The sequence below is a fragment of the Equus quagga genome, chromosome 13 (assembly GCF_021613505.1).
Source record: "Equus quagga isolate Etosha38 chromosome 13, UCLA_HA_Equagga_1.0, whole genome shotgun sequence".
NCBI classification, from domain to species: domain Eukaryota; kingdom Metazoa; phylum Chordata; class Mammalia; order Perissodactyla; family Equidae; genus Equus; species Equus quagga.
The window spans coordinates 64704747-64728758 of NC_060279.1; positions in this window are offsets into that span (position 1 = coordinate 64704747).

The following is a 24012-nucleotide window of genomic DNA, read 5'->3' on the forward strand; positions in this document are numbered from 1 at the left end:
ATATATATATGCCGATATATTTTACATGATTTATATAGTATAGAATGTATGCATTTACATAATATGTGTGTGTGTTTATATAATATGTGTGTGTGTGTTTCCTTGCCATGTTCACTGAAAGGCTTGGAAACAGTGATCAACCTATTAGCTATGAGCGTTGACCAACCCTAGCACCTAGATTGTAGTGTATAAATATTACTTCTCACTAAAAGAATCCAGGGCTTCTTGGATACATGGCTAATTTCATGTCTGGGGCAGGAAATATACAAGATAAGCCTGGAATATTTTGTCACAGCAGAAAGCAAAAACACATGAGCCAACTTGAAGATGCTCCCATTGGCCAAAGATGACACAATATATTATTCAATAATAATAATAACCACAGTGAATTTCAATGGATTGAAACACAACAAATCAAATAGTTAGATTCATGAGGTCATAATGATTCAAAACAAACAAGAAACGCAGAGAAACCAAAACTCAGGGTAAACACATGAGGGGAAACTCCTCTCTATAAAAGTATTTCAGCTTTATTTAAAAAAGAAGGAGGAGGAGGAGAAAGTTGGAACGATAGAATAAAAAGAGTCACATTTTGTAATCCATTAAAGAACCGATGGATCTAGGCAGTGAGCATCAGTGGCTGTTCTCATCAAGGAAAGAGCTAACTAGGCATTAATCCTTCCTGATGGAGATACAAGCAGCACCACATTCTTCCAAAGAAGTGAATCTAATGAAGGCTCTGGATCCAAATGCCAATTTACCAGAGATGCAGAGGACAGCAGAACACGTAAATACCACCATGAGAGTACCATCAGAAAAATCCAGACTGTTTGAAACTCTTAAGGCCACATGACCCAATTTCTTCAATAACAACAATAATAAACTTCCAAGGACAAAAAGAGATAGAAAAGGAACCCCAGTGATTAAGGAGACTTGAGAGACCGAACGACCAATCACATGGTATGGACCTTTTGGGGATCTTTTCAAACTTTTAAAAAGTTAAATTAGGGGGCCAGCTCTGTGGTGTAGTGGTTAAGTTCGCATGCTCCACTTCTGTGGCCTGGGGTTCATGGGTTCAGATCCCCAGTGTGGAGCTAGCATCCCTTGTCAAGCCATGCTGTGGTGGCATCCCACATAAAATAGAGGAGGATATGGCATGGATGTTAGCTGAGCAACAGTCTTCCTCAAGCAAAAAAGAGGCAGATTGGCAACAGATGTTAGCTCAGGGACAATCTTCCACAGCACAAAAAAAAAAAAAGAAAAAACAGAGAAAGAAAACAAAAAGTTAAATTTGTAGGACAATCAGGGAAATTCAAACACTGACTGGATATTTGAAGATGTTAAGGAAATATTTTTAAGTATGATAGTGGTATTATTAGTAGGCTTTTAAAATATCTTACTATCTTTTAGAGATGCATACTGATATAGTTATAGATGAAATGATATGTCTGAGATTTGCTTCAAAATAATAAGGTGGAGGACTGACCCCGTGGCCAAATGGTCAAGTTCACCTGCTCTGCTCTGGCAGCCTGGGGCTCACAGGTTCAGATCCCGGGTGCAGACCTACACACTGCTCATCAAGCCATGCTGTGGTGGCATCCTACTAGAACGACTTACAACTCGGATATACAACTATGTACTGGAGCTTTGGGGAGAAAAGAAAAAAGAGGAAGATTGGCAACAGGTGTTAGCTCAGGGCCAATCTTTGTCACCAAAAAATGGTTGCCTTAAAAAAAACAAACAAGATGGGGGAGAGTGGGGGTGATAGATGAACCAAGATTAGCCATGAGTTGATCATTGTTGAGGCTAAGTGATAGGTCCATGGAGGTTTATTCTTTTCATAACAAAAAGTTTTTTAAAGACATAATTTACATAGTTTCATATATATGGTATATATATAATAATTCAAAAGATATCATTAAGAAATAGCCTACCCCACCCTCTCGTGCTTCATATTTTGCCCCATTGCAGTCTCTCTTATTTCCTCCATCAACTGCTTTCCTTGCTTCTGCTGCCAAAGGTGATTCTGACAGGCCTTCAGAAGGTCTAGAGGATCTGGTTAACCTGCCTTATCCCAGCTCATCCTGTGCATCCTGCATTCCATTCCCGTTTCATCCCAAGAGGACATGTACTACGTAGCTTTGATTTGGCAGATCCCGTCAATCTCATGGGCAGCAATACAAGGTAGAGTTTATTTTAGCAGCATAACTTCTTTCAGTAGCTCTGTAAGTCATTGTAGTCCAAAGTTTACGCAATCATTAATAGTCTGAAGGGTTTAGCTTAAATTTTCAGTGACACGTTCTTGTATTGTACAGGGAAATCGTATATTGGAGTAATGACAGAGATGGGAGTTTGTGAAGCTCTCTTTGTAAATTTCTAGACCAAAGAAGTATTCAGAGGCATGGCCTGAGGCGTCAAAGGAGAATTTCATCATGTACTGCCTCATTCTGTTCTTTGAACACAGATAATCTTGTGCACCCGTGCTTAGCAGAACATACGCTTTTTGCTTCAATTTTGCCATCAGCTCTCCAGCTGGACCAGCAGTGGCTTGATTTTCTGGCTAACAGGAATTGAACAAAGGGGCAAGAAGGACAGACCCCCATGTTGCTTCCATATTCTGGTCCCCTGAGACCCTTAGGGGTAACCCCTGAAGGGATCTCTCTTGGACAGGACTGTATTGTGATAAGCGGCTCTTCCTTCTTGTCCAGCATGGACCTCTGATGGCTCCTAGGTCAAAGGGAATGGAATGCAGTTGGGCTCTGCTCCTCTAATCCATCTCCCCCAAAATTCCTGACCTGAGAGCTACACTTCATAAAAGACCATGCAGCTAAGCCAAGGGGTCATGGAATGAATAGCCACGCAACTGGTGAGAAATGGAAGCTGAGAAGCAATCTGACAATTCCTCTCTCTTAATTTAAAGAAAATGGATCTGGAGACTTTAGAAACCTCCCAGCCCCACAAATTTAAGTCCCCAGGCCCAAGTGTCTCTAATTCTTCACACTGGAAAAGTTAGAAGCCTCAGGACAGGCAGCAACTACAAGTCTGTCTCTAGATGTTCAACTCATTAAACTCTGTGAAAGCAATTTGACAGCATCTGGGACGTGTTTTGTCATTAGGGGTGGGATTGGCACTGTTATTTATTTTACCAGGAAGAGGTGCGTGTGAAGGTGTCTGCATGAGAGGGTGTATGTTTCAGATGTAGGTGTCACTGAGTTTGTGTGTGTTGGGGATGGGTGTGAGTTTTTTGAGGGTTTCATTGCTGTTTTTGTTTTGTGTTCATTCCTACTGAAGAAATGCCCCTGAGCCCCTGCGTTCAGTTCATCTGGAAATTCTGTGCTTCTTTCCTGTGTTAATGGAATCACCCAAAGCACCGTCCTTCCTCTGAACCATTTTGACCATGATGATTCCGAGCAGCCAAAGAGACTCAGCTCTGAATTTTACATTTCCTTTCCTCTTATCTAGAGGAACAAGTTGTCATTCTAATTAAACAACAACTTTATTCCATGATGCAAGGAATAAAATCTCGGAATTACTTTCACTAAATTCCAGTTTAAATAAAGTCTTGCAAATAATTACTTGAACATAAGTTATTTACCCATTAATTCTTTATTTGAATTTGGAGGAATTCAAATATGTTTTCTGGCAAGTGCTTCTGATAAATGACCCGCTTTATTAGTAGTAGGTGTCTTATTCTTATAATTCCTAATGTATAATAAGCAGAACCCAGCCATTTCTGTTTCATGTGTTCTTTTTAAACCCTTTATCTCCCTTTAAAAAAATCATGTTTAATACATCACAGACATGATCTTTTAAACTGTTTTCAGTAGTTATGCAAAATCTTCACAAAAGTACTGGTGGGCAGACTACAGAGACCTCTCGACTTTAATCAGCCACGAGAGTAGGCAGGATTTAGAAGTCATTTCTCAACTCGGGATCACCTGCAGAAAATGAAAAAGTCCCAGGGAAGACTGCTGAGTATAAAATGCCATTGTGTACATAGACTTTTATGGACTCTGAAAAGCCCTTTGACTCCTTGGAAATAGAAGCTATGTTGGAAGTGGAAAGAGTAGAAAAATTTGTGTGACATGTGCATGTGAACACAGCACTGATGTTTAGGCTTGAAAAAGAGTGAAGAGGTCCAGGAAGGGGGCTCGTAGCCACTGAAAATCTTAACTGTTCGCCCAGAGGGGCTGGACTGAGACCTTGAATGGGAGGGAAAGGGCATCAAGATCAGTGAGAGAGACTTTGAACTATTTGCCAGTGACATTGACTTCAGAGCCCCAAACCAGACAGCAATAATCCAAGAACTGGAGCATGGTATGGAAAATGGGCTCAGCATGAGGACGAAGAAACCATATTTAAAGGAAGCATGATAAAGGGTAACTACCGTTCAGGAGAAGCTGTGGCCCTCACTAGTGTCTGCCACAGCAAGCCCAGATGGGCGATGACGGACTGCAAAAGCGAGCTGGTTTCTGCTGACAGATAGAGTTTCCAGTCCTACAGCACTTCTCGTTATGTGACCTTGGGCAACTCATTTAACTTCTCTGGGTTTCATTTTCTTCACCCATAAAGTTGGGGGTTGGAATGGCTGATTTTTTTAAGAACCCTTGCAGATGCAACATTCTACAATTCAATAAGAATGCATAAGAAGAAAGAGTTTGGCTTTCCAAAAGGATTGCAATTCTTAGAGTGTTATCCCAAAGAGTGTCTATCCTCTCTTCACTCCTAGTCATCTTGCAGCTCTGGGTAGCCAGCCACCCATGCATACACCACAGACTGTCTAGAAAACAGAGAAGGTCCTAGTAAGTCTGAGATGGCTGAACAAAAAGAAAGAGAACGACTTAGACCTTGCTGTGGCTGGTGAGGCATATATAGGTTGAGTTTCAAAGCAGTCATACCAGAAGAACAGCAGTCTCCATCACACCCCGAGATTGCCCCTTGACTGGACCAGGGCAGTGTGCTGTGCATGGCTACCCTGGGATGGAAGTCTCCTCTAGTTGACCCTGATAATGTGGTCATCACACCAACAGCCCCAACATAAATATGTGGAGGGAAAATTACAGCCGGGAAATTTGAGTTGAGCCTGCATCATATTATGGGTTAGCACGTGGGCTTTCCTAGACGACAGGTAACCACTCCAGGCACCTCTGAATTTCCTGTTTATGTTCATGTACCACCCAATTAACACCTAGTTAGTGGCTGCACACTTGCACCGACTTTGCCTTGTCACCACTACCCTGCAGCTCTTAACTACCCCCAACCTGCCTTCCCATATAATAGAACCTGAATTAATACTCTCATTCAGGCAGAACACAATCCATTAAGAAAAAAAGAAATCAAATGGCTTTGATGAGAGGATGCACACGACTTGTCAAATGTAGCCATTCTGTCATTCCCCGAAACAGACACCCAGGTGAGAATGCAGCTGAGTTAAACAGTGACATGTGCCAGGTGGCATGAAAGCGATCACCATACAATCAGGTTTCTGCCTGGATTTGAAGTATTTCCAAAGAAAGGCTGCTGTTGCATATCTGTTCTCACTGGCGCTGGGCTTTTCTGGTTACGTGGCAACCAGAAGCCGGAAGGTTGGGGGAGGGAAGCCAGGAGCTCAGTGTGAAAACTTTGGCCTTGAAGTTACAGTTTCAAGTGAGGAATAATTCTTTGCCTGGTGGCATAAAAGGAATCTTTTGTGTGTCCTAGAGCCATATCACTGACAGACTGACCAAGTAATACATTGAAACGATTTCAGAGTGAGTATTGAGAGACTCGGCGCTTCAGATGTGCCTTGTCTGTAATCTCAAAACTGTGAGAGGACCACCCAAATTCTAAGTCATTAAGCTGAATGTTTCCATACTAAATAATATCTTTTGCTTGGTAGTGCATTGCTGCTTGATCCTGGCTGTGCATCCGAATTGCCTGGAGCTTGTTAATAATGCAGAGACACAGACCAGATCTCCTGAGTCCGAATCTTCAAAAGCGGCAGCGTCCGCCCTTTTGACAGGCTCACAGGTGGCTCTGCTGTGCGCTCAGGATGGAGAGCTACCAGCATGGTGCTCTGCAGTTCAGCCAGGACTTTTTCACCCATCGTCTCATTTGGTTCTCCCTACAACCTGTGAGGAAAGAATGGAATCTCTTTTATTGATGAGAAATTAGAGAGAGACAAAAAGTTCCAGCACTTTGCTCGAGACCCCAGAGTCAATAAGTAGCCGAGGCGGCTGGGGCCTCCCACCACCAGCACTGTCTCCAGGGCTGTGCGACCTGTGCAGGTGCACAGGATCCAGCACTCGGGCGCCTGCTGCCTAGTTTAATGCTCTGCTGCTGCCATCTTGAAATTCTTAATAATTTTTGAACAAGGGCACCACATTTCCATTTTGCACTGGGCGATGCAAATCGTGTAGCCAGTCCTGCTGTGTAGACCATTGCATTGTGTTGATTCAACTGTAGTAAAATACTTGGAGTGTTTCTCTCCAAAGTGAATCCCAGCTCTAGAGTCGTTAGCTTGAGTGTGCTAGAACGGCAACCTAGGGGAGAATAATAACAATATATAATCGTACTTTCATTTACTGAGCATTGTTATGAGCTTTTCATAAATCATATCACTTAATCCTCACGACAACCTAATGTAATTATTGTCACCATTTTATAAGTGAGGAAACTAAGACACAGAGAAATTAGACAGAGGTTGTGTTGTATGTGATTGTATATGTCTGTGATAACGGTGGATTCCGGACTCAAATCTCAGCTCTGCCATTTACCAGCTGTGTGACCCTAGGCAAGTTACTTGACATCTCTGAATTTCAATTTCTCAGCCAGTAAAATAAGGGTGATAATAATTGCTTCAGAGAATTGTTTTGAGGATTCAATGAATTAACATGGACAAAGTGGCCAGCACATAACAGAAGCACAAAAAATGTTGGGGCCTTTAATAACCTTTGCACTCAAGAATATTACCTGTGACATACCAAAATAGATATTTAAATGGCACCTTACTTAAGGATCTGAAGTGTTTTCACAGCACCAGATAATATAGTCAAGGTGTAATTAGCCATGCATTATAATATTTTTAAGTGATTCAAGTGACACTTCTTATGTCTAAGTGTAATCTTTCCCACTTTAGCATTTATCATAGTTTAATAACTACTGAATGCTGTTGAATTAAAATGCTATTCTGTCTGGGGCCATGTTGACCCTTAGCATGGTAAAGCTCATCCAGAGCTCAGCTAGAGCCGAGAAAAACGCTCACCAGAGCAACTGAACTCACGTGCTCTTCGGAGACAAGAAAAGATTGTAAGTAAAATGGAGAGCCTCTGAGATTTCTGAGACACCGGGCAGCTTCACACCGGCACGGCTCAAGAAGCACAGGCTGAGGGCTTACTCCTAGGAATGAGACCTCCATAACATTTTACAGAGATGGGTTTGCGCTTCTTCCATTCTTCACAAGCTCACAACCTGTGTGGTAGGAAAGGGATGTGGTGTTAAGACCTTCTTTAGTTATCTCCTCCATATATACCCGCCAGAGTATACCTACTATGTGCTTGTACCATGGATTTGATGCTGTATATAGATTCGCTCGCAGAATTCCCGTACAATCTACACGATAAGTAATACTGCCCATTTCACAGAGGAGGGAAATGAGGCTCCATGGATAGAACCAATTTGCTTGGTGGTGGAGGATTCAAACCCAAGTCTTGGCCAGAGCCTGGACTCCTTAAGTTCCTTTCGTTCTTTCCATTCCCGCAGGCGTGTGTTCTTTGTGCTCTTTGATGAGAAGGAAGAGGCCAGGCCTAACAAAAGTAGTCATTCAGTTCACCCAGTGAATGAAGGAATGTGAGCTGGATCAGAAGAACACCAGAACATTTTAATGACGGTATGAATTGGCTTGAACACGTGATCCAGTCAAATGTACCATTGTTTTGAATTATTCAAAAGCTGTGAAACATTTGTTTTTCTAAGTGACCATTTTTCTTTTCTTTATTGCACACTATCCTTCTTCCTTCACATGGTGAAATGTGCCAGTTTGATTTAAGGGCATGTGGTCTTCTGGGCAGTTAGCCGTTTTGGTTCAACAGTCGCATGGGATCTCTTTCTGTCTCGTATATCTCAGACTTGGCTCCAGAGCCGTGGAGCTCGATTCTCCCAGTGACCATTTATTGAGAGGGAATTCAATACTTTGTAAAGCCATATGAGGTCACTGAAATAATTTTAGTAAAAATCCCTTTGCTCCCCAGAAGAGTTCCCTGGTGAGCTCCTTGGAACCCAGGAGACTGGACAGAAATTGCTCACTGGGTGAGAGAGAGATTGTGTGTGTATGTGTGTGCGCACACACTCGCGGTGTTGAATCCAGCAGAGGGACGGCATGGGCCACGCACGCATATCGTTCATGACCCGGCCTCCCAGACTGGGTCCTCAGAATGTGGGCAGATAGACAAGAACCCTTTTCAGCTGTCTCAGAGCACTTTAGAATCTCAACCAACACAGAAAATAATTTTCTACCAATGATTTGACACAGTGATTTGAACTGTACTCTATGGTCTTGACATGGTCTAAGAGCCCTCTGAGAAATAATGAAAACTTGGAGCCCGCACCTCATCCCAGAAAAAATTCACACATGCCATACACACGCACACAACTTTGTAAGCAGTATCAAGTGATTTGTGAAATCTATGGATTGCCCTTTAGAACCACCGCTCCACGGAATTTCTTTCCTGTCTCAAAACAGTCTCCAAGACCAACGTCTTTCTCTTTCCATCCCTCTCTTTCTGTCATGTGTTCCACATAGGAATCCAAAAAGGACAGGGTTTAATTTTCTATGGTGTTTTTTTTCCACTGTGTTATATCATAAGCCCTTTTCCTCTTGCTGCAAAATCTTCATAAGGCTCACTAGTAATAGCTGCGAAACGTCCCATCCATTAGCTGTCTCTGGATTTTCTTCTTTATTGGTGAACACTGCAACGGTTTCCAATTGTTTGCTGTTTAAACTAACATTTCAGCAAACAATGTGCTGCCAGCATGTCCCATTCCCCACTCGAGCTGCCAACCCTTTTCCATCCTCTTGAAGCATCGTGGTGGTTATCATTTGCACTTACTTGATTTAAATGTGCTTGCCTCTGTCCTTCCTGCCTGACCAGAAAGCAGGGCCATTTTTCTTTACCTCCTCTACTGGATGCTTGGTTCTCTCCCATCTTGCCACTACCAGTTATTCCTTTTTTTCTCCCCTACCTTTTGTTTTGTTCTTTTCCCAAACACACCCAGGTCCTCCTCATCTATATAAATCTCTTTTGCCTCCATGAATTTGCATGTGTTGGTTCCTCTGCCCGGAATACTCTTTCCTCCCACCCACACTTGGAAATTTCTACCAACCATTAGACTGAGAAAAGACGTTACTTTACAAGGTGACTCCAGGGTAGGAAGAGGGAGAATGTGACCTTCTGTGAGGACTGTATATTATGGTAAGCTGGGGGCCAGAGGCCTGACGTGGCTGTGCGCCTGTCTTTAAGGATTTCAGCCTCTGCAGAGGTGAAGATCTTGGGAATCTTCGTAAGTTCTTGAAGCAGAACAATGTGCTGGGAAAAGCACAGTGTTTAGGATTGGCCTGACATTGAATCAAGTCTCAGCTCCAGCATTTACTAACTCTGAGACCCTACATATGCTGCCAAACACCAGTTTCTGCATCTGTGAAAGAATTTGTCTCATAAATATTTTCTCTCCTCTATGACAAGCCTTCGTACCCCAGCAATGTCTAGCCTCATGTTTGACTCAAGAGTAAACACTCAATAAATGTTTGCTGAGTGAATAAACATTGACTGATAGCTCCAAGCGTGGCACCGGCCCTCATCTGCATCCTTGCTCCTCCTAGCCTGGGCAGATGAGCAGGCAGTGCCTCCTGCAGCCCAGGACAATCTCTGTGTGAAGCAGAAAGTCAGTGATTGCAAGTGCACACGCGGCCAGACAGGAACTGTCTCCAGAGAAGGGGGTGGCACTATGCCAAGTACCTGTGGCCTCTCTGCAGAGGTGCATAATAATTATGATCCCTCATGTTCCTTCTGGAGGGTGCCTTTCTTCTTGGAACATGTGGCACTTCACAGACATCATCTCAGGGATCGTCGCCACACCCCTGTGAGTGGGCAAAAGCACAGCACAGCTTGTCACCTGCCCTGTGGGCACCTGGCAAAGGAGGGTAGGTGATGAGAAAGGATGGGGGTGGAGGAGGCACATGTCCTCATTGTGCAGGTGAAAAGATGGCAGAGAGAGGTTTCAACAGCTCACCCACCCTCAGAGGGGCAGAGGGAACAAATTCAGCATCTCTTTCAGGTCCGGGAGCACCTAGGCAGTTCCGCGAGCCTACATCAGGCTCAGCTGATCTTGGCTGGGGATCTGCATACTTCTGCAGTCCCAAGGTCCAGGCTTTGGCTATGACACTCCCATGAATGGGAAAGTCCCCACCCAGTGGCAACTGAGAGACGGGGAAAGAGGAAGATAAACCTCATAGACCCAGAGTGCTTGCAAGTTAACAGTTCAAGTCCATTAACTTAAAACTCAGTCCCACGTCTTTAAAACTGCACAGAACAAGGATGTCCTACAACTCACCAGCTCATGGTGGGATGATGTTGTGCCAAGTGTTTGCTATGCCCGGCAGTTCCCCAGCTGTGCCCCACCCAGACTCTGCCGTGCTCTGCTGTGACAGCACCCTGTGCTTTTTCCTTTGTGACATTTGGCTAATTTGTAATTACTTGTTTCTTAGCATGATTATACATACAATTATACATATGGTCTCCTTGACTAGAAGCAAGCTCTATGAGATCAGAGAGTACTTGTGTCTAGTTCCTCTTATATAGCCCTACTACCAAGCATAGAGCATTCAGTAAACATTTGTTGAATGAACGAATGAATTGTAAAATTTAAATGAATAGGAAAAAATAAGCCAACAAAAATCAAATTATAGGAAACACTTTGTACCAAGATGAGATGACATTTGTTACGGGTATATCTACCCATGGCCTTACTTGTCATTTCTACCTACAATTGTAAAATGAAATTATTGTCTGTTACACAGAATTAATGGCATAAATTTCTGCAGCTCCATGAGGCCAGGGGTGTTATTCATCTTGCTTATGCATTGTATCCTAGGGGTTAGCATAGTACATAGCACAAATTATGTACTAAATAAATATTTGTTAAAGGGTGGATGGAAGGAGCCTGCAGATGCTTTAAAATTCATCACTCCATGCTCCATTAATTAAGAATATTGGATAATTAAGATATAATCTAGTTGAGTTTTTTCCTTGTATTTTATTTATCTTGTATTTATCATTATTCTCTGCCTCATTTAGAAAAAAAAATTTAAGGTGCCAGCAAAATAAGCCTATTTCACACTATTCTTTTATTCAACAAATATTTTTTGAGTGCCTCCTCTGTGCTATGCACAGGGTTAGGTGATGAAGATGCAATGGGGAAAGGACAATTCGCTGTGCCTGTCTTCATAGATATTACAGTATTGAAAACATGCTGGCCAAGCAAGTCAGTAGAATTTGGAGCAGTGCTTAAAATATGTAACAGTTAGCTTTTGCTGCATAACAAACCACCCCAAAACTTTGTATTTTAAAACAACCACCATTTATTTAATTTGTGACTCTGTGGGTCAGTAATTTGATCTGGGCTCATCTAGGCAATTCTGTTGACCTGAGTCAGGCTCAGCTGATCTCAGCTGGGGCTTATTTGAGCATCTAGGTTGGTTAGGAGCTGACTGGCTGTCAGCTGGGGGCCCTCATTCTCCAGCAGGCTAGGTGAGACTTATTCATGTGGAGGTCTCAGGGTTCTAGGAGCTTAGGAGTAGAGGCTGCAAGGTCTCTTAAGGCCTACCACCAGAACTCACACAAGGTCATTTCTGCTGTGTTCTATTGGTCAAAGAAAGGTCAGCCCAGATCCAAGAAGTGGAGAAATAGACTCCCCCTCCTGATGGAATGAGTTACAAAGTATCGTGATCATTTTTTTTAATCTATAACAATATATTTTTATTGTGATAAAATATACGTAACATAAAATCTACCATCTTAACCATTTGTAAGTGTACAGTTCAGTGGCATTGAATACATTGATGATGTTGTGCAACCATCACCACCACCCACCTCCAAAACTCTTTTCATTTTGTAAAATGGGAACTATACCCATTAAACACTAACTCCCCATTCTTCACTCCCCCAGCCCTGCAACCACCATTCTATCTTCTGTCTCTATGTCCTCTATAAGTTCCTCACATAAGTAGAATCATACTGTATTTGTCCTTTTGTGACTGGCTTATTTAACTTAGCATAATGTTCTTAAGGTCCATCCAAGTTGTAGCATGCATCAGAGTTTCCTTCCTTTTAAAGACTGAATAATATTCCATCATATGTAAATGCTACGTTTTACTTATCCATTCATCCATTGATGGACACTTGGGTTGCTTCCTTCTTTTGTCTATTGTGAACAGTGCTGCCATGAACGTGGGTGTGCAGATATCTCTGTGAGACCCCACTTTCCATTCTGTTGGACTACCACAATGTATTTACCAAAACATGCTTTAAGTCTTTCTATTTCACTTTAGTAGTTCACTTCATATAAACTAAGCATGATATTAAAGAGATACAGAGCCACCAGGAAATTTATTTGACAACTCTTTGTTAAATGTTTTATATTCCTTAATTCTGAAAGCCTGTCTGCCCTCCCCCTAAGCCCACAATAAGGCAATGCTATTTTTCAGTTTTACCCCCAGGAGACAAAAACAGCTCCATCACTGTAAACTTATGTGGGCACTACCACTGCCTGGTGGTCAAGGGCCCTATTTGTCCTGCAACATCTTGCATTAAGCACACGCCTGAATCATATTCCGGGTACTGAAATATTAGATGAATTCATCCATGGTTCTGGATATTTCTTTGTGACTCATTTATAGAATATTCAGTGATCTTTCAGAACACTCTGTGAAGTGTGCCGTGTGGGTCTGGTGAGGCCTGACACCCTTTAGATACTCCTACTGTAAATTGGATGCGCCAGCTCCCGAGAGCTGGTGCCAAGGTGTGAATTAGATAGAGACGCTTTCGCCTGTTCCTCTGGCCTCCTGACTCTGTTCCTGGGCCATCCCATGGCAGACCAGGTCTCCAGGCAGCATGCCTGACCTCAGCTGCCCAAGGAGGGGGGGATTCCAAAGTAAGTAACAGTAGGGAACTTAGTGGCTCCTGCATCCTGTTTGCAAACTGACAAAACACGGAGCTGTCAGATATATGAGCTTCTGCTGAGTCCTCTCCTCGGATGCAAATCTTCTGTAGGTGGGGAGTGTGGTGGGGAACTGAGATCCTGGGGAGGCAAGGACGGCAGGGAGGCATGTAGGCCAGGGTGGAAAGCCAAGCCATTTTTGGCTGCCATAGATCTCCCAAATCCTGTCAGAACCAGTTGTCCAGCAGGAATTTTCCCTTCATGAGAATATGAAAAATGCCAGCTGCCTGCTAAGTTCCTCTGGGAGCATGTCCTCCTCTGAGTTTGCTTAGAAAAGGGGGCCAGCCCGGTGGCCCAGTTGTTAAGTTCAAGCGTTTCACTTCTCGGCAGCCCGGGATTCGCCAGTTTGGATCCTGGGTGCAGACATGGCACCGCTTGGCACGCCATGCTGTGGTAGGTGTCCCATGTATAAAGTAGAGGAAGATGGGCATGGATGTTAGCTCAGGGCCAGGCTTCCTCAGCAAAAAGAGGAGGATTGGCAGCAGTTAGCTCAGGGCTAATCTTCCTCAAAAAAAAAAAAAAAGAAAGGGCATCGGCACAGTGATTTAGGTTGGTCACAAGCACAGAGGCAGAGGGTTGGACAATGTGCTTAGAGGCAAGTCAATTTTCTTTTTTCAGAGTCAGTCTTTGAGGGGAGAAATCCCTCCTGTTGACCAAGCTGTCGCCATGTCTTGTGGGAGAGAATTGTCACCCTCATATTCAAAGAAATAAAGATAGTCACTTCAATACTGCCCCAAAGTTGTCATAGAAAGTAGTCTAAAAAATGAATACATTATCTATGAGTATATATCTGGATATGTAAAAGTTTTTAAAAACATTTTTTGGATGGATGGACACCAAACCTCTAATTTGCTTACCTTTACAAAGAGGGAAGGAGACCAGAACTGGGGATGGTAATCAAAGAGAACTTCAGCTTTATCTGTAATAGTCTATTTTTTAAGAGAAGAATGGATTCCTATATATCTTGTGTAATTAAAAATTAAATTCAAAAGAGAAAATAAGGAAAGTCATTTTGGTTATCTATTTCTGTGTAACTAGCCACCTCAAGACCTAGTGGCTTAAAACCACAACAATGTATTTTTTCTCACCATTCCAGCTGGGCAATTCTACTCCACATGCAACAGCTGGGGTCATCATGCAGCTGCATGAACTGTGAGCTGAGCTGGAGCTCCAGGGTCTCTGTCCACGTTCTCTCTTCCCTCAAGCCCAAGCTTCTTTGCAGAAGGAGGGCTGGCTTCCAAGGGGACAAGCCCAAGAACAAACACTTATTGAGCCTCTACTTGCATAGAGTGCTAACGTCCCATTGGCCAAAGCATGTCACATGGTGTCATTGTGGTAGGGACAAACAAAGGTGTGAATCCCAGGAGGTGTGGTTCATTGTGGGCCACCAATATGGCAGTCTACCATAGTCCTTCAGTTATTCCAGACCACAAGATTCTCTTGGGGACAGAGCTCAGGTAGTGATGTGGCAGTTGCTGACACTTTCCAAGCTTTGATGAGCTTTTCTAGATCTCAAATTCAAAATTCTGAAACCCACCTTTCCTCCTTTGCTCTTATGCTTGCTTTTGCTGTTCCATTGCATCTTCCTTTCTCTTCTTCCCTCCCTCATCCAGTTTTTTCTTTATTTGTTTTTGGGTTTTCTCTGTAGGAGGTTGGGTTAGGGGCTCATAATCCTCCATCACTTTCTTTTGCATTATTACCTGAACTATGCCATCAGGGAAATACAAAAACTGATTCCAACAGCTTGTAAAGATTTAATAAAAGGGACAGCATGGAATTCTAGGTCCCCCATCAATATATATGGCTCTCAGTTATTCAGCATTAATCAGCACCTTTGTGCCAGACACTGCCATTTATATGTTAAGGCCGTATTCTCAGGGGGTAACAGTACCAGTGCTGTACATAGACTACCTGGCTTCAAATGCCGGCTCCACACACTGTATAACCTTGGCAAACTTCTGTGCCTCAGTTTCCTCATTGGGTGGTTGTGAGGATTAAATTAGCCCATTAGCTCAAATAAGATTATCTGTTGTTGTTATCACCATCATCATCACCTGTATCTTGCTTAACTCTCCCAACAACCTCACACGATAGACATTAACCCTCTCATTGTGTGTATCAGGACCCTGAGGCACAGAGAAGCTGAGTAACTTACCCAAAGCCACAGTTAATAAGTGACAAACCCAGGATTCAGACTGACATCTGTCTGACTTCAAAGCTATGCACTCAATCACTACATTTCTTACTCGGGTTTATAGCCCCTCAAACAAGAAAGGTTCTGGTGGGTGACCCTTATTTAGTTTTCTACCAATAGTTGTTTGATCATTAAAAAAAAAAAATCCCATCTAACAAGACCTGCCCCATGATCAATACCAATCCACACTGAATCTTTAATGCTCTGTCTTATCAAATTAGCAGCTTCCACCACAACTCAGGGTGAAATCAATGTTTTCTTGACCTTAAGCATGCACCAACTTGCAAACACTCATGCCTCGGGGCTTCGGTGGCTTGTGGGTGAAGGGAGCCCCTCTCAGACGTGTCCACTTCAACCCAGAAAGAATGCAGTTCCGGATGAGTCGAGACCCCACAGGCCCTGGTGAACCCAGTAGTCATGGCCCATTCATCCCAGGTCTTCTGTCCCTTCTTCCAGGATCTGGGGTGTCTCTGAATGTCCCTGGGCACACAGCACACAGCCAGGCAGCCTCTGGCCTCCACTTTATCCTCAATGCAGCCGTAATAATAGGAGGTTTCTCAGCCTCCAGGTTCTCCTCTCTCTAAACCCTCCTTTCATCAGCACTTTTCTCAAACATTTAGCAAGCCACAAAGTTTTCCCCCATCCCACAGGCTCTAGTCTAACACTTGTCATTGCTGTGCAAGTTTCTGCACTAATTAGTGTCACTTTCTTCCCGGTACTCATCCTCCACTCCAGCCAAAGCCACTCACTCTTCTAGTTTCTTATATTGCTCCGACCTCTGGGTCTATGCTCATCCCAGGGCTCCTTGCTGCAATTCTCTGCACCTTCCTTTAATTCTGTGTACCTTCCTTTCATGCCCACTTGGGGTCTAATAATCTTTCATGTCTTGTTAAAGTTTCAACACAAAACATTCCAGAAGAGTCCAGCCCATTTTTTTCTCACCTCCTCTAAACTCCTTCAATTTTTTGAGTCTAAAGAACATGCTTTAGCACTTAATTGTCTATTACCTTGTGTTGTCTTCCTTCGTGCACTGCAGCATCTCCCTAGGCAGAAAGCAAGATGCTCAATTTTCAAAAATTATATTATACCTTCTCTTGTAATCTTCATAAGAATAATAATAGGTAGCATTTATTAAGTGCTTACTACGTACCACGTAGTGGTTTAAGCAATTTACAAGTGTTATCTTGTTTACTCCCAGAGTGTTTTATAAGGTAACTCATTATTACCTCCATTTTGCAGATAACCAAAGCCCAGGGGTCACATAACTGGCACCGAGTCATCTAGTTGGCAAGCGACAGAACCAGAATTCAAATCCTGGTAGCTTGACCAGAGTGTGTTGTTCTGCAGTCAATACCTGTGTGAAATTGTGCCCTAAAATGTATACTGTCACTGACTCTGTGGAATGACTACACATAGTGATGAGATATAATTTGGGTTCATTTCTCTATTGCTGCATAGCAAATTACCCTAAAACTAGTGGCTTAAAACAACACTTATCATCTTAGCTTCTATGGGTCAGAAGTCCTGGCATAGCTTAGCCAGGTGCCCCTGGCTCTGGGTCCCTCGCAAGCCTGCAGCCAAAGTGTCAGTCATCCCAAGGTTTGAGTGGGGAGTGGTCCTCTTCAAGCTCACTTAGCAGGTTGTTGCAAGATTTGTTTCCTTGTGGGTTCTTGACTGGAGGCTACCCTCAGTGCCTTGCCATGTAGCCTCTCCATAGTACAGTGCACAACCTGGCAATTTTCTTCACCCAAGCATACCAGGGGGAAGAGCCAGAGAGACAGGGAGAGTGCAAGCAAGACAGAAGTCACAGTCTTTGTAACCTAATCCGGGAAGTGACATCCCATCACTTTTGCCATCCTCCACTCATCAGAAGCAAGTTACTAAGTCCAGCCCACACTCAAGGGGAGGGGCATCACACAGAGGTATGAATACTAGGAGGTGGAAATCATGGGGAGCCGTTTCAGAAGCTGTCTGCTGCAAATCCATAAAAGCCATTAGAGAGGCCTCTCCGAAGAAGGAGCATTTAAGCTGACTCCTGATGGATGAATAAGAGTTAGCCAAGATGTATGGGGTGGGGAAGCCAGACAGAGGGAAGAGCTCATGGGAGGCCCTGGAAGGAGCTGGGCTTGTTCAAGGAACAGCAAGTTGTTCCATGAGACTGGAGTGTGAGGAGGAGGGGGAAAGAGACCCAAGACGTGGCTGAGGCCTTGTGGGCAGGTTTGGAGTCTTCCTCCTTCTCCTGAGAGCAATGAGAAGTTCCTGTAGGATTTCAGGGAGTGGGATGTGGGTATGGAGAATGTGTTAGAGAAGACCACAATAGAGGACGAAGGCGGGAGGCTGTTACAGCTGGAGAGGAAGAGAGGTGGTGAGTTTGAGAGAGAACTTGGATGAAGAATCAACTTAACCAGTACACTGCCCAAAGACTGTTCAAATTCCGAAGTACTAAAAAGTTCCTGCCAGGAGAGATCTGATTCCTTTTACATTTCTGTCTGCTGGTTCTAGGTGAAGCTGTCATTCTTAGGCTCCTTTTAGAATCTGGAGGAAAGGAGACTTTTAGGGTTAACTCTCTAATTTCATGGCAGAACCACCCCCGGCATTGAGGTGCCTCATCTGGAGTGGCATGTTCTCCATGTGTGTGCCTCCATGTGTCTCTGTTTTTGATGTTTTTTCTCTCTCTTAGTTCTAGAAGGCTCTGGCCTTCTCCACTCTTCTTACTTGCCATCTGAGATGGCCCAGCCCACTTCCTCACCATTTCTTCCCTTCTGGAAGACTTTATCATTGCTTTCCCATTCCTATTTCTTCTCTCTCTCTCTCCATGTTTATCACTAACACGTCTTAGTTTGGATTTTCCAGAAATAGAGCCAGAGATAAAAATTTGAGAAATCATCTATTTGGGAGGTAATCCCAAGACACTTACAAGATCAACAGCCTAATAGGGGAGTGGGGAAGGGAAAGAAGCCCATGGAATGTGTATTATTGAGAACATTTCCACTGTGGACAACTGGAGCTTCACTCTGCAGGGCCACTCCAAGAGACAGTGCAGAACAGACACTCAGAGTTGTTCCACTCAAGGGGTGAGGATGCTGGTCTATCATTGCTTGACTGCCTCCTGCCCTGTTGGCTCTTTGGCACATCCCAGCACAGGGCTGGGGGACTCCCATGGACAGAAAAGAAAGCTCCCAAGAGGGAGTCACCAGTGTTTGCAGCCAGCAGCCTTCATGTGTAGGGTGTGTTAAGAGGACATGAGTGGGACTTGACAAAACCTACTGTAATAATAATAGCTAAAATGGTTTTATATAATTAATCTATTTCCTCCTCACAGATATGCCAGCTCAGTCCTTGACACATGAAGGTGCTTACCAAATGTTAATTAAACTTGTTAGTATTGCCACTGTGTTGTCCAAGGCCGTTCAGCTTGTAAATGTCAGAGCTGGGACTCCCACCAGGTCATGGGTGCTGAGTCCATTGGTCTTTAGACTGTAGAACAAGGAGTGTGTCACTGCCATGAGAGGTCCCGCCTCAGCTGTGGAGACAAGTTGAAGAGAAAGGTGACTGACTGCAACATTGCCATCTTGCCCTGGGTCAGCCCAATTAGCAGAGTTTGTCTGATAAAATTATGAAGAGAAAAACCCCACAATGACCTCTAGGGATGCACATGAGAATGCAGGAAGAACAAATGAGGGTGATAAAAAGTATATCCCGGCTGTCTCTATTAAGCCAAAAGTGGCAGATTGAAGAACAGTCTGTTGGGCACTATCTCACATTTGCTTCTGGAGACCAAACTAGCTTATCTGATTGGGGTGCGTGGGGAGGAATCCGCCATTCAGAAAGGGCCCATTCAAGTAAAAACCGGTCGTATCTATTCTTGGCCATAGTATCTTCTTTTATTCTGGCGCCTTGATGTTATTTCAGAAATGTGGGTCTCTAGGGTAGACTCTTAGCAGAATGGCAACCGTGGAACAGAATGATGGTGGAGAGGCTGTGTGAATACTGGGGAGAAAACCCACTGGACTTGGGAAGGACAGCAGCTCCAGGCTCGGCTCTCTCGGTAACTAGCTGCATGCCCCTGAGTAGGGAGAGAGGGGAGCGGCCCTAACGTCTAACACCCCTACTATATGTAGGCACTGCCCTTGGCGCCTTTGTAATCCATTGCAGTTGATCAGCACAAAGGCCTGTAAAGTAGACATTATCATCCCCTTTGTACAGAAGTTTGAGACAATAATCAGCTTGCCCAAGTCACTCAGCTATTAAGCAGAGAAGCATTTGGACTCAGTCCTGCCTGAATCCAACATCCTTACTCTTTCTACCCTGCTGTGCCTCAGTTTCCTTCTGTGCTTTATAGGACTATTATATCACAATGCATCAAGTGCCTTTTTCTAGAGTATAATTTTCCATGTGCATCAGTGTAGACTATTGCGTGAAGCAGAGCCCAGCTCCTATCATGCTATTCAGCACCCTGTTTAGGAAAAGTAACCCCAGAACACTCCATTACACGTTCCTTTTCTGCACCAAGTGAAGGAGACTATTACTCGGGTGAAGGGCTTCTCGTCATCCGCAAATCAATGGGACGCTCTCTGGTTCTAGCCAGAGAGTTAGCAAAACACAAATGGAATTTTTTTTTAAGCTAGGTTTCCTTTTTATTATTATTATTCATGCCAGGAGTCCACTGGGAAAATCTTTATCTGCATTAAAACATACATAAGAAGAGGAGAGAAGAAAAGGCAGACAAGAGTGTGTCCTACAAAGGGTTTCTTTGAGCCCAGCTCTGCTCCTCTGTAAAGTTCTTTGCCGCGCTCTCCACAAAGATGGAATCTGGGTTCAAGGTTGAATGGAAGCCGGCTCCAGATGGAACGCGTATCCCCTGAACACACCTCTAGGAGATTAGCCCGTCATTAAATATTTGTAGGATAACAGGAGAAGCCTAATTTAGTTTTTGTTTCTTTCTCTCTGTGGTTTAATCACAGATGAAAGAGACTAATAGCACTGCAGAGCTTTCTGGTGATCAAAGGCCAATCAATCCCCTTTGTGGAGTAATTAACTATTTGCTAAACTTGCAGAATTGATTTCCATTTAGGGCTAAGAGAGAGGGTTTTAAATGAAGACCAATTCACCAGGCGAGAGGAGGGAATCTCGGGGCTGATGCCAGGAGATACTCAGGGTGATGAATTGGAATCTGCTAATTAGAGACTGAAAAATACAGCCAGAACCTGACCCTATTCAGGAGTTCTTTAGGGGAAGGACAGGCAGGAGGAAGGGTGGACGCGGATGCTGTCTTTATCTGCCAGGCAGCTGTGCACACTTGAAGTGGAGAAAGCCTTGGCATCCTGTTTGGGGCAGAAAAGGCTTGATTGCAAGCAGATGCTGAGCTGGGCAGGAGGTGGAATGCATGTGGTCAGGAAGTCAGGGTGGAAATCCACAGGTGACCAGGGTGTGGAGGGGAGCCCCCTGACACGAGGGCAGCATGTGGGCACACCCCAGAGCACAGAGCTGGTTATTGTGCCCCCCCCCCCCCCCGCCGAGATTCTACTTGTGCACTTGAAACTTGCATTTGAAACCAGTCACAAATTTGGATCCTGCTGGCATCTCTACAGATGCCACAAGGATCTGATGCATACACTTGGGATCTTAAATTAAAAGTTTATGCCAGCTTAAAACTATAAAGACTTGAGACAACCTAATAACGCCTCTGTTTAGGGTTGCCAGATAAAACACAGGATGCCTAGTTCAATGTGAATTTCAGATAAACGAATAATTTTTTTAGTATAAGTATGTCTTAAATTATTTGTTGCTTTAGTATAAGCACCTCCCAAATGATTTGGTGTTTCTTTGAAATTCAAATGTAACCGGCTGCCCTGTATTTTTATTTGCTAAATCCCGCAGCCTTAAGTGATTAGATTTGGGCCCTCTATTTACTAAGTCAGAACATGAGTCTCAGTTTCCTTCTCTAGGAGTGAGACATATATTAGTAACTAATTGTTTCATTGTGAATATTAAATGAAATAACTGAATGTGAAGCACTTCAGACGATCTGGTACCTGGTACATTTATGTTCTCCGTAAATGTTACCTACAATTATAGCGAACACTATTTACTTGATAAATACAAATAATAATGTTAAATATTAATAATGGGTTTCCCTTTTTCCTATCTCTTCCTCCTTTATCTCCCACTTCTTTTCTTCCTCTTTCTCTTCCTTGCCTCGTTTTCTGCCCCCTCTTTCATTTCTCACTGCAAACTGAATGAATGTGTACTAACAGTATTCATATTATTTTGTAAATTGCAGTGTCTTTGTCCATTTCCCCCCCGCAGAGGGCAGGATGGGTGAGTGGCCATGAGCTGGCTCAGGGTGCTAATTCTATGATCTTGGCCATCCTCTTTAACCTCTCCATGCCTCGGTTTCCTCATATGAAATGACAATAATGTTGTGTGTCAGATTAAATGAACTCATGTAAGGAGAGCACCTAAAAGTGTCCAGCACATTATTACTAATAACACTTATGTGTTAGTTTGGGTTCCCCCGGAAATAATGCAGTAAATGTTCATTTCAGTAAGGTCACTCAAGCCAAGCTGGATGCCAGTTCAACCCGAGGGAGTGAACAAACGGATGTGGGTCCCAGCTTTGGCCAGAGAAGCTCAGATATAAGTGAAAACCAGCACGAACGCCTTTGGTGAGTTGAGCCCATGGGTGGCTCCAGTGTTTGGAGCAAATGAGAACATTTTTCCTGTCTCCCACAGACCAGGTCTGCCTGTGCCTTACCCTTTGCCAGAGCAGAGGCTCCCAGCAGGTCGATTGTGATCGAACAGTGTTTCTGGAAAACTTAGATGATCAATTTCCCCGATGGCCACTGCCACCATGACCTCCTTGCCACAGCCTGTGTGGATTCTCCCCAGAAGGGGGTCAGGGCAGGTGGGGACGTCTTTTCTGTGCCCTGCTCCACCTCTAGACCACACAGCTCCTGGGAAAACAGCCTGGCTAGGGCACACCAAGCCAATTTGGGGAGGCCGGGCTGGATGGCACTTCTAATTGATTAGCGGGCTGTGACCTTCACCATAGGTGAGGTCCCAGATGAGGAAAGGACTCAGGCAGGCTGATTCTATTGTACTCTCCTTGTGCTACCCCAACGAGCTGATCACCTACCTCCTTTACTTGATGCTTTCGTATGTGCCAGCTGGGTTCCAAAAGCTTGACAAATATTAACTCAGTTTATCCTTATAACAACCTGATGCAGCAGGTAACATTATCACCCACATTTTGCAGATGAAGTACATGCACAGAGAGGTTAAGCTATTGCCCAAGTTCACACAGCTATTGAGTGGTCCTTTTATCGTTACAAATCCTTTGAATGGAACTCCACAAACAGTTGCTGAGTACCACTTTAGACAGTGCAGTGTACCAGGTGGTGTGCCCAAGGATGCCTTAGACCCCATTCCTGAGCTCTCTGTGGGTTCAAGGCATGAGCTAAAGAGATGTGTATAAGATATTACCAGAATGGTAATTCTCTAGACTGAGAGAAAATTGTAAGTTTCTCAAGGGATGAGGAAGCGATGAATGGACAGAAAAGTTGTGATCTTTTGGGCTTGCCACTATTCCTGCAGCCAGGGAGAAGGTATTTTACTGGGCATCCTGGCAGGGGTTTAAGAGTTATCATACTACATAGAGAAGGTCTCCCAGCTTTGGGGCCCTAAAAAGGTTTAGAAGATTTTGTAATATTCAAATGGAAGCTCTCTTTTGACCAAGTAGGATCTGGACTAAGTGATCTGAGTGAGTCTTTTGGGAGAGTGTGCTGTGCTGGGAGGTCCCCCCTTTCGACCTGCCTCTGGCTGGCTGGACACACAGAGGTAACCGGAACTGTGCTGCTGAGAAGCCTTCGAGAAGAGAAGAGGTTAAACTTGGTAGTGTTTTAAAAGGACTCTGTTTGATTCTTTTTTGTAAATTGAATTCACCTATCAAACAGCCAGGACTTGATATTCATTGGCACATGAGACCAATGTCTGTGCAACTCCCCATCAACAGGAGCAAGATAATGCCCACTTAAGAGGGAGCTGCGCAAAATCCCAATTGCTGGTTTAAATTATTTAGGAAGCAGGGAGAAAAGTAGCTGGGGGAAAAAAGGTCTCCCCAGTGATGTTTGGAGAAGGCATCTCAGTGCTGGCCATACCCTGTCCAGGGCTGACCAGCAGCGTTTAAATGCAGGGGCTGCTGTGAACTGACTCACTGCTGGATAATTACGTTAGGGACCAATACGGCCTGTTGAAAATCAATTCTGCTGGACCAGTGTGTTTGTTCGGAAAGCCACTCAGCCAATTCAGGAGTATATTAGGCAGCAGGCCCAGTGCGGTGACCTCTTCCGGATTGGGGTTGACACTTGGACGAAGGCGTTTGTCCAGTTAAAGGACAGTACTAGCAGCAGGCTCTTATCTCCCCTAAATTGGATTACTCAGATCTGCTTGTTCTCTTTAAAGATAGCTACTCTTGGGTTTTTTCCCCTCTCTTTCTATCTGTCTGAGATGGTTACCTAGTGATTACTGTTTAACTTGCCATCCTTATGTATTCTCGGACCATTAAC